This window comes from Triticum dicoccoides, chromosome 5B, assembly GCF_002162155.2.
Source record: "Triticum dicoccoides isolate Atlit2015 ecotype Zavitan chromosome 5B, WEW_v2.0, whole genome shotgun sequence".
Taxonomy (NCBI): domain Eukaryota; kingdom Viridiplantae; phylum Streptophyta; class Magnoliopsida; order Poales; family Poaceae; genus Triticum; species Triticum dicoccoides.
In genome coordinates this window covers 677,321,364-677,333,238 of record NC_041389.1, presented here as the reverse complement: position 1 = coordinate 677,333,238, position 11,875 = coordinate 677,321,364, and positions in this window count along the sequence as shown.

Below are 11,875 nucleotides of genomic sequence, written 5' to 3'. Positions count from 1 at the left end.
ACCTCCTCCCACCCACCGCCGACCTCGTCGTCCTCCTTACCCACCGACGCCGACCTTGTCCCTCCCTCCCCTACCCTAGCGCTGCGCCCTCCCCGCCAGCCCCATAGCTTGCCGCCGGGCCTCCCTCTCCCCTCCTCGCGGCTCCATAGCAGCCAGATCTGGCACTCTCCGACCCCTCCCTCCTCGTGGTCGACTGGATCCGCCCCTCCCGCTATACGAAGCTCGCCGCGACCCCTAGCCCGTGGCTAGGGTTTAGGCTTCGGCGCTGCGTCCATCGACGGCGCGTCTCAGGCGGCTCCTCTCCGTCGCCCACCGTGCCACCTGGTGCCCTTTGCGCCTCTTGGATGGCGCCCCCATAGCTTGGTGCACTCGCGCGCGTTGGCTGGACAACGGCGACACCGAACTCCTCCGCCGCCCTCTGCATCAAGTACGACGACGACGGCCGCCCCGACTGCGACTGCCTCCTCTTCGGTACCACATCTCTCTGCCCTCTGCTCTCTCCTCTCTGTTGCGGCCGAAACATAGGCTACCTCCTCTTTTAGTGTGGAACTAGGGGAAGTAGAGAAAGGAAGATTCAATTACTATTTAGTTTATTTGCCCAAATTTGATTGCATCAGCCATGTGTGCCATGAAATTAGCTCGATCTGAAGATAGTATTAGTAGGCATACTCTGTAGCTCCTAGTGTAGCTAGCTGGACTATGCAACTATCATGTTGGAATTCAGAACTAGCAATTTCATAGTTCCAACAAATCAGGGATTCAATATAAAGCTTAAAGGTGTTCTTATGCATTTGAGCTAGCTTGCTCTCCTTAGTACAGGGACAACCTTGCCTCCAAAATATATAGTGATAGCTCTACAAACTTGAGAAAAAATAGTTCTCTCAAAGTTCTTCCATTGTATTTCTGATTTTAAGGATTACAAGGAGTATAGAAAAAATAGATTTGCCTCCAAAATATGTATTTGAGCTTTCTGATTTTAATATCTAGATGACATGAATCCTAATCTAAGAATTCGGTTTCTAATTTTAAGGAGTATAGAAAAAAACTCAAATAAACTTATGATCATCATGGTATTCACTTTGATTTGGTTTCAGCAAACCTGACCTCTCTACGGAAATATTGAGTTAGCTCTGACTGAAACAACTTGTTGGTTCAGTTTCTTTTATGAAGAAACACCTTTTCTTTTCCTTTTTGTTCAAGATTCATTTCTAATTCTAAACCAAACTGAAATTGCAAATAGTCTAGAATGAATGAAGCAGAGAGTCCTTTCTTCTTTGGCAGCTGGCACAATTCCTTGTACAATTCCTTCTCAAGGTGTTGCTCTTTGTGGAGGTGGTTGACCTCTTTTTTTCACTCTGTGTATCAAGGTGCAGCTGCTGAGCATTGATAGGTGTTATTCGGTGTACCTCGACATGATTTCCAGGACATGAAATGTGAGCTATCTAAGCTGCTCCTTTGTTCCTGGACATGATTTATCCTTTGATTTGATCAACATTATCTTGTTATGTCTCTTGTCCGTCATGTGCAGCGGCAACAGGATTTCCAGAGTACAAGGGTGGGCTCATCGAGGTGTGCCGTGGTAGGCTAGCTCGGCCCCAGCATATTCTGTTGAACGGACATGCCGCCTCTTTAGTGTCGGCTACATGAGAGCCATGGTGAGCTCTCTTCTCCCTGCCTCCGTTTGCTTGCTCTGAGCTTGTGCTTGTGAGAAACTACATGTCACCTCGCTTGAACTCCCTAGCTACACCACACCTTGTTGAATACACTAGTCATGCTCTTGCATACATGTTTTGTTGGACAAAAAAAGTACAATGATCTGCTCCTTCGGTGGAGGTGACCCATGTGATGGTGATTCGCTCCAGCTGCTGACCCTTGTATGCTCGACGAGTTTATCCTGTGTATTTTGTCTTGCTAGACGAGTTATCCAGCAATACTAGTGCATAGTAGAAAATTATCATAGATCCTGGCTGTAACCTGCTTTTGTGCTTGTGACTTTGGCCCACATGATTTTGTGGGGATTTGGTACCAGACTAGAGGTAGAGGCTTGACAATTTCTTGCTGTTTCAGTCAATTGCTTGATAGATAGCTGTCTCATCTGCATTTTCCATTCCTAATGCTGCTTTTTAATTTCCTTGCCGGGCCAAATAAAAGATGTTGTTCTCGGTGGAGTTGCACTTGAGGATGAGCACAGAGAAAAATTTAATCAAATCCAAAAGGTAGGTTCTTTGTTCTTATCAGATGTTGGCAGATTCTATTTGTTGTGCATATGCCAAGTGTGTCTACCTGATTGTAAACATAATTGCAATACTGTATATATGTTGACAGTCTAGTAAAAACAAACTTGTTGTGCCTGGGTTTGTGGATCTTAAAAAAATCATCTATGCTTTCCTTACTCATACAAAACGCCCAGCTGTCGTTCTTGTTAATACAAGCGTGCATACCATCGGCACCTTCACCAAACAGAAAAGGCTCTAGCCACATATTCCTCTTTACTGAAAACTCATTGTTCTTTTCTAAACTATTGCAAAAATCGAGCAGTGGTACTGATTATATAAAAAATTTATTGTCTTGGTACTAAACATCACTCGTGTTTGCCACTGATTGGTTTCTGCTTAACCCATGTGTAGAGGGAGTACTAAACAGCAGGATTTCAATCACCTTGTATACACTAGTAGCTTGCTTACACAGTTGTCACTTTTGCTTGTGGTAGCCATTATGTGGTTGAATCATGTTTGTGTCTACTAATCATCAGTTAATAGTATTTGGCTTCTTTGTGATGGTCTGGGACTATTTTACGGTGATGAGGATATGCTTTCTGATTTATAGTTACTAATCTGTGGTCTGGTGTCATATTATGGTCTAATATTTTTTGTTTTGACTCTTTTTCTGGTGCGAGGAAGGCTGTGAGTAGACGTCAACGATGCCTACTTGTTTGGCTGCTACAGTGATGCATGCACTGGTCAAGCAAGCACACATGCATATACGTTCCTACTATATTCCTGCTATATATGTACATGTGTAAATGTATTTCAGAGAGATGTGTTATGTAAACCTGGGAGATGTGTTATGTGATGTGATATGATGGATGATTTGAATTCGACATGGAGTTTTCCTGATTTGAATATGAAACAACTTTGTCCAAACATTTCTTTCAAAATCTGAGATCTAATATTGGACAAATAATTGGGCTGGAAAAGGCAACAACCGAACAAGCATTGGACTGTTTAAAAAGCGAAACAAAAAACCTTAGGAAAAAAAGAAATATACTGCAAAAAAGGCCGAGGCCCCCTAGTATGGAAAAACCTAACAAAAAGGCCGAATTGTAGGGTATGGCCCATGCTGAAATTAATAGGAAAAAATACATTAAAAAGGCCGAATTGTTGGGCTAGGCCCATGTAGAAAATCGAATTGGACCGGGCTGAATCTTGTGCCACATCAGCTTGCCATGCTGGATGCCTACGTGGACTGGGGAGGCTGCTAGTGACCAAAACGCCACAGTAGGAATATTTTGGTCATAAACGTCCACGACCTTCTCACAGATAAGGTCGCTATAGTCAGTTTACGACCCTCAGCTTTTGACATTCTGTTTTTGGTCACAAAAAGGTCGCAAATGAAAAACTATGACCTTTCAGTGACCAATAGTGGAGGTCACAAGATAGCATATTTCTTGTAGTGATGCCACACTATAATGTTTGGACCAAGCACAAATATATAGGGGTTATGATGGAAGACATCGAAGAAGAAGAGTACGATGACAACTATGTGCCCCCTAAATACGGTGATGCTGCAACGGGGGGAAGCTATTGAAGATCAAGAGGAACCAGACGATGTGCCTGATGATGATCTCCGCCGGGTCATTGTTGATGCAAGGAGTCAGTGCAAAAGTGAAAAGGAGAAGGTGAAGTTCGATCGCATGCTAGAGGATCACAAAAAAGGTTTGTACCCCAATTGCGAAGATGGCAACACAAAGCTCGGTATCGTACTGGAATTGCTGCAGTGGAAGGCAGAGAATGGTGTGTTTGACAAAGGATTTCAGAAACTACTAAAAATATTGAAGAAGAAGCTTCCAAAGGATAATGAATTGCCCGACAGTACGTATGCAGCAAAGAAGGTTGTTTGCCCTCTAGGATTGGAGGTGCAGAAGATACATGCATGCCCTAATGACTGCATCCTATACCCTGGTGCATACAAGGATTTGAACGCATGCCCGGTATGCGGTGCATTGCGGTATAAGATCAGACGAGATGACCCTGGTGATGTTGATGGCGAGCGCCCCCGGAAGAGGGTTCCTGCCAAGGTGATGTGGTATGCTCCTATAATACCACGGTTGAAACACCTGTTTAGAAACAAAGAGCATGCCAAGTTGATGCGATGGCACAGAGATGATCGTAAGAAAGACGGGAAGTTGAGAGCACCCGCTGACGGGTCGTAGTGGAGAAAAATCGAGAGAAAGTACTGGGAAGAGTTTGCAGGTGACGCAAGGAACGTATGGTTTGGTTTAAGCGCGGACGGCATTAATCCTTTCGGGGAGCAGAGCAGCGATCACAACACCTGGTGTTGGTGTCAAAACCGGCGGATCTCGGGTAGGGGGTCCCAAACTGTGCGTCTAAGGCTAATGGTAATAGGAGGCGGGGGACACGATGTTTACCCAGGTTCGGGCCCTCTCTATGGAGGTAATACCCTACTTCCCGCTTGATTGATCTTGATCATATGAGTATTACAAGATTTGATCTACCACGAGATCGTAGAGGCTAACCCTAGAAGCTAGCCTATGATTATGATTGTTCTTGTCCTACGGACTAAACGCTCCGGCTTATATAGACACTGGAGGGGGTTAGGGTTACATCAGGTCAGTTACAGAGAAGGGAATCTACATATCCGAATCACCCAGCTTGCCTTCCACACAAAGGAGAGTCCCACCCGGACACGAGATGAAGTCTTCTATCTTGTATCTTCGTAGCACAACAGTCTGACCAACATATATAGTCCGGCTGTCCGAGGACCCCATAATCCAGGACTCCCTAAGTAGCCCCCGAACCAGGCTTCAATGACGATGAGTCCGGCGTGCAGATTGTCTTCGGCATTGCAAGGCGGGTTCCTTCCTCGAAATCTTCATAGTACCTATAGTAAAGCGCAGTGTCCAACTTCCCATTTAATGCCATGCTCCTCGGCTTCTGTAATCCAATAATCCCAGTTTCCACGTGTCGAGCGAATGTGAGAAGTCGGGGCATTTTTACACTTGCCACCCTAACCATGTAAGTAAATTGTCTATTTAAAGAGACATGGATCTTCAGATTCAATCCACACCATCTCCCCCAAGTGAGAAATCATCAGAGCGCGCCCGCAAAAACCTTTCCAACATGGCCAGCATTCGTAGTTCCTCCTCCTGCCCTAACATCAACAAGCCGGGCGATTGGGAAAGATGTACCGTATCCCACGCCAACTGGTGAAGTTGCAGACCCAGGGGTTTCTCCCTCCTGCATATTTAGTCCCCCTCCGAGCCGGATTGGCTTCTTATGATGGTGGGGAGCAAGCGGAGAATTTTCCCAATCCGTCCAGGGGGGAATGAGTGTGCCTTGTCCCTTACTTGCTGAGGGGTGTCGGATTTCCAATCCATCCGTTCCTCTGCGGGCTCCTGGAATACTATGGCCTCCAGCTGGACAATTTTACCCCTACCTCCATCCTGCACATCGCAGGTTACGTCGCTCTTTGCGAGTTATTTCTGGGTTGTGAAGCCCATTTTGAGCTATGGAAGAAGCTATTCTACCTCGTCCCTCGCAATCAAGAGGGATCAATATTCCAAGTGGGTGGAGCAGAGATATGGCGCATCACTGGGACAGGATATCTAACCGGCACACCGAAGAAGGTATCTGAAGAATGGCCCTCTAAGTGGTTTTATATAGAGGACGTCTCCCTTCCTGACCCAATCCGAATGGGTCTTCCTGAATTTACAAATGCTCAGCTAAAGAAACGCCTCAGCTGGCGTCTCTGGAGCCTCGGGGAGGAAGATAGCCGGGAGGTCCTTCAATTGATGAGCAAGATAAAAACGCTTGCTCGATCCGGATTAACAATAATCGAGGTTATAGAAATATGCATAATGCGGGGGGTACAACCACTCCAGTACCGAGGGCGCCCCATGTGGCACTTCAATGGAGAAGATGACGCCACCCGCTGCGGCCGGAAAGGTCCGGACTCCACCACCACTCTGGTGAAGATATTGTCCGATTTATTCAAAATGAAGAAGAGGAGTTCGTCCGCATTAAGCCACAGGATGGATTTTCCATCTACAACCCTCCCAGCTGGGTGAGTTGCTATCCATTACTCAACTCTAGTCATTCCCCCAGTCCTTTATCATAAATATTTAATCCATCCATCTATAACAGGAATTGCGGAAAATTACCAGGGAGATCCACAGCCCGGCTCCACAGCCAGAGGATCACAACCGGGCCCTTGACCCCGGATTCGAAGAGGATCCAGACATATTCGTGGAGTTTGGCGAAGGGGTGTTTTACCAGGCGAGCTATGATGGCACCGAAGTGGCCATCATCGCCGACTATCCCGGCCTCCTCCCTGTATCACATGTAAGTAAACAGGAGACTTATATTCCGAAAAGGATTCACTCTTTCCGCCTTACCCACCACACAATTCTTATGCTTTAAAGGGAAGGCGATCGGCGCGCCATGCCAAACCCAAGGAGATTCACCAACAAGGGGCGCCCAAGACGGGTAGGCTTCCAAAAAGGAAGGCGAACATAAACATAGCCGAGCCGTCATCAAAGAGGTATGGTTTTAAACATGCTCCATGGTTGTCATCTTAAAGTATGACACTATCCGTCGTGTCTTGGCAGAAAGAACATCCGCCGGACTCTGTCCGGGGATCCTACCCATCATGCCTCTACAAGCCGGATTCCGAAACCTCTCTCGAGGGTGGAGGGTAACATGGAGGCCACACCGTACAGTCCTCATATAGAGGATTCAGATAGAATATCCGCTACAAATTCCGAAGTAGAGAGCACCATGAATCATCGGCGTTGGTGGGCCGCACTCCACGACCCTGGTTTTTCCAAAGAGGCTTTCAATGCCTTCAACTCGAGTGATACGTACATCCAAGTTGCTCGAGATGGGCTTGCTAGAGCCACAAACCAGTATTTGAAAGATATACGGGTAAGTAAAATCTGATAATTATGTATATCAGTAGCCCCTGCGACTTGAAACAGTTGGTACAACTGATTTAAGGATCATTGTATGAATAGGTTCTCACAGAGAAGAATAACCTGTTATCTCAAGAGCTGGAGAAGTATCAAACCAAGCTAAAGGCCACAACTGCCAAACTAGAGGAATCCAAGAAGGCCTCAACTGGTAATGTTTCTCTCTATTGAGAGAAAACGTAATCACGTATACCAGCGGTGTTGACACGTTGCCAATCTGATAGCAGATTCCGCATAAGATCCCAGAGTGAATCCGGAGATCCTATAAGAGTTTGAACAGAGAGATCAAAGACATCAAGACGCTGGTGAGCATATACTTACACGGGTCAGGTGTAACATCCCAAATTTTCAATTTGGAATGTTATACATAGGTCATCCATGCATATCATATTTTATTGCATTTCCGCTCCACAATCCTTGAAAATCCTAAGCAACTCAAGGACCCTCGGAGAGAGTTGGGGATTTCCCAGTTTTCATATTTGATTCCTATCAAAGAGTGAAACGAGGATTTTGATTTTAATTATTTTTCTCTCCAAAAAATATTTCTTATAAAAATACATGAGAGGAGATAATATGACTTCTCCAAAACAATTGAAATATTGGAGGAAAAATGTTAGAATCATTTGTTTGATTTTATTTGAGTTTATTTGGATTTTATTGGCATTAGAAAAATTGCACGTTTTTAAAATTGCATTTTAAGGGCCAAGAAAATGTTCATCTCGTTCTAAATATTTTATTTAGATGGTGAAATTTTGTTTTGGCATTTTTAGGTTTTTATTTTATTTTCTAGGATTTTATTTCCATCAGCGAAATTATTTAAAAAAAACTTCGGGGACTGACTGGGCCGAAACCCAGCCGGGCCGGCCCAACTCCCCGCGCCGCCGACTCGGACAAGGAGTCCGGCCGGGACTCCTCTCGCCGCCATGCCTTGCCCCCTCCTCCAAGTCCCCCCTCTTTATAAGCCGCCACCCCGCCACCCCTAACCACCACCGCCGCCGCCGCCCGTGTCAGCCGCCACCGCCCGCGCCTCACCGCCGTCGAGCCCCGCCGCCCCGCCAGCAGTTGTCCCGCCACCCAACCCCGCCTCACCGGAGCCACCTCGCCGTTGGTACCGCGCCGGATCCGAGTCGACGGTTTTAAAAAAAACATTCGGTTTTTTTAGAAACCCTAGTTCGTTTTTTTAGATCGGTTCGCCGGTTTTCTCGATTCTTCTAATTAGCGGACGTTCGTCCGTATGTTCATTTAAACAAATAGTTTTCTTCCGTTATTTACAGATAACGAACGCTCGTTCGTTAGCCTGTTCGTTAGTTTTCTTTTATCGGATTTATCTGTGATTATTTTCAGTCGCGATTTCTGATCCGATCTTAGTTTCTGTTTATCTTTTCACTCGTTATTCGGAATCAGGTGATTCAAACGCCTAGAGTTTCTTCTCGAGACCCTCTTTCTGTTTAATCAACTTAAACCAGATTTTGATACTATAAAAATTGACTTTAGTTCAGATTAGCAAATGAATCTTGTTTCTTTCGCCATTTGAGTTTCGTTGCTCCGTTTGATTTGAGTCTTTTTGCAAACCGGAGTTCTTAAGTTGAACTTTCTGGTCAATCTCTTTTATTTGAAGTTTTGCTAGTGCATCTTTGCTAGTTGCTTATGTATGTTATTGTTTGTTTGCGATAGAATTCCCGGAGTGCGAAGCGTGTTACTACGAGTCTCTAGGATTCACGGATCGTCAGCAAGGCAAGTAACAGATTGATCATACTCTTTTCATACCCAGTTTTCATTGCATTAGTTCAATCCTCAAACAATGCATGATTAGGATGTCTTTAACTTGAGGGTATTGGGAAGTAGTTGATGAGGTAGAACCTATTGCCCTGCTTATTATCAAACCCTTGGGAGTTACTTCTACATTATGCTTATATTACTATGTTATGCTCGTAGACGTGGATTGGGTTTGAGTGTATCCATGACAGATGTGAGATTGTTAATTAATGGTTCAACTTAAGGTGGCAACTTTAAAACATATCTGGGTGGATTGAGGCACCTGGGGAACCCAGTGTTGTCTGTACTTTTTTGGAAATCCCGGGGTACCCGTGTGATCTTCCTATGGACCGCCACTCAGGTTTAAAGGGAACTGAGATGATTCATGCATGAAACTTCCGTGTGCAGCCACAAGCTACTATGGGCTCTAGCATAGTTGAGTAAGTTACGTGAAGCTCTTGAAGAGGTAGATCAGCAGGTAGTGGGTTTTGTAGGTTTGGTATGGTCTACCCAGAGTAGGGAGTTAATGTTTCTAAAAGACTATGTCTCAGTCATCCGTTTCTCAAACACCGTGCCGTGCGAGAAATCTAACGGAAGCGATCGAGTCTTGTGGGGAAAAGTGTGCAAACCTCTGCAGAGTGTACAATCTAATCATGGTTAGCCGTGTCCCGGTTATGGACAGTCTTGAGTATCTAGTACTTGGGTTATCACATGTATCTCATCACTCATAATTAATATTGTTGGGCAGATAATTACTTTAATTTGGGATTGAGTTGGGGTTATACCTTCTCAATGTTTCAACCACCATGATAGTTAAATAAAATTTATTCCTTTGTTGTAGGGAAAAATTTGCTTTTCGCAAAACTATAACCATAGAGCTTTCCACCAGCCAAATATGCATGTAGTGATAGCATTATTTTGTTCTTGCTCTATTGTGTTATATTGCCAGCATATTCCATGTGCTGACCCGTTTTCGGGCTGCAACGTATTATGTTGCAGACTTTTCAGACGAGGAGTAAGGTTCGTTAGGTTGTTGCCGTGCAGCTCAGCTATGTCGTTGGAGTTGATGGACTCACTTTGTCTTCCAAGCCTTCCGCTGTTATCGCATTAGATGGCCTTAAGCCATATTATTGTAATAAGTTCTCTTTTGAGACATTTGATGTAATAAGTGTGTGATTGCTACTCTGTTATAAATCCTTCGAGTATTGTGCGTGTCAGCATTACTGATCCAGGGATGACACTGAGGCATAGAGACTTGACCATTTGAGGCCGGGTCGCTACATCAGGCAGGAGAAAAACGATCTCCAAGATGCCAATACCTGGCTGGGCGTAGAATTGAAAGATATTTGGGCCCAGCTGGCTAACTCCTTTAAGGAAAATAAAAGGCTTCAACGTGGCATTTTTAGTATGTGCTCTAACGAACATTTATATAGTTCGGCGAAGAAATGGACTAACAGAGTTATGTCTGTAGGTATGCTGACTGGCTATCCCGAAGAGGAGATGCCTGGATCCTCAGGTGATCTGCTACAAGAGCTTTCGCAACTGCACGAGCAAGTTCAGCAGGTGATGCGGAGTGTGGCCAAGGCCTTGTGGCCATCCGCCACCCTACCAGGAAGTATGGAGGAGCTTGTACAGCTATTCAAGGGAGCACGGCGGCGGTTCCGACTATGGAAGATATCACCCTGTCGAGAAGGTGTGAGGGAGGCTTGGGCCATGGTGAAAACACGGTACACCAAGCTCGATCCGAACCATATGGACCGGGTCGGACTTGTAGGGTCAGATGGGAAAGAAATTCCAGTTAGTCTGGTATACGACCAGGTAGGATTAGCGGCCAAGTATTCCCAACAGGATTGTCAGCTAGACAACCTGTTGGATGGCATAAAGGAGGAAGTTTTTAAGTCAAAATGACTATGTACTTCAAAGGACAAGTTTGTCCCTAGCCGGATTGTAAATCATTTGTCATGGCAGACCTTTTCCCTTCAGCCTCCGGACCCGACAGTCCGGAGTGTTTCCGAATACCCGCTCAGTAATGTAAAACCGGCGTACATGTGGAAACTAGGCATAGGGGTCATAGTTGCTTGAACAGACAAGTACCCAACTAGCTATGCTATATTACATCGATAGTAAGATACATCTTTCAGAGAGAATAGTTCCGTTAAGGGTTCCTTTCGCTGGGTGTGCATGCATTAACATGCATGTCCGATCTGTGATTAAAAAATCACAGTATATTTGACATGTGGGGTTCATAGTGTTACAAATAAGACACGTCTCTAGCCCACTGACCGAATATTCCCTTAACGCTAGCTTTCGGCTTCATCCAGTCTAAGGTACACATACGGAGTACCCGGCAGTAATAATCACAGAGGTGCTCTCTTTATGCGCTAGCAGTACTAACGGGAATGTAGGGCATAAGCACAAGAGACAGGCAACCCAGCTTGGCCAAAACTTAAGTCATATCGATGCATATAATGGCAGACAAAAGGCACATATGGAAAAAGAGACACATATGTGAGAAAGTGATTGCAATAAGCTTCTGTATAAGAAGCCCCCAGGTATAATGATCGCACATACTTGAAGATTAGTGCATCACGGGTGTGTGGTCCAACCACACTAAAGCTTTAGAGCTACGAAAGAAAGAGCAAAAAGAGAGCTAAAAGTTAAATAGAAAAGAACGAAGGGAAGGAGACGAACAAAGAGTTCGGCGCTAGGCGTAGAATCTTTGGAGTCTGGCCGCGTTCCATGGTTTCGGCTCGAGTCGATTATCTGATGCATCACGCAGTTGGTACGCTCCTCCGGTGAGAACTTTGTCAATAATGAAGGGACCCTCCCACTTGGGTTTGAGCTTGTCCTTTTTCTTCTCCAGTAGACGTATAATGAGTTCGCCAATATTATAAGTTTTGGCCCGCACTTCTC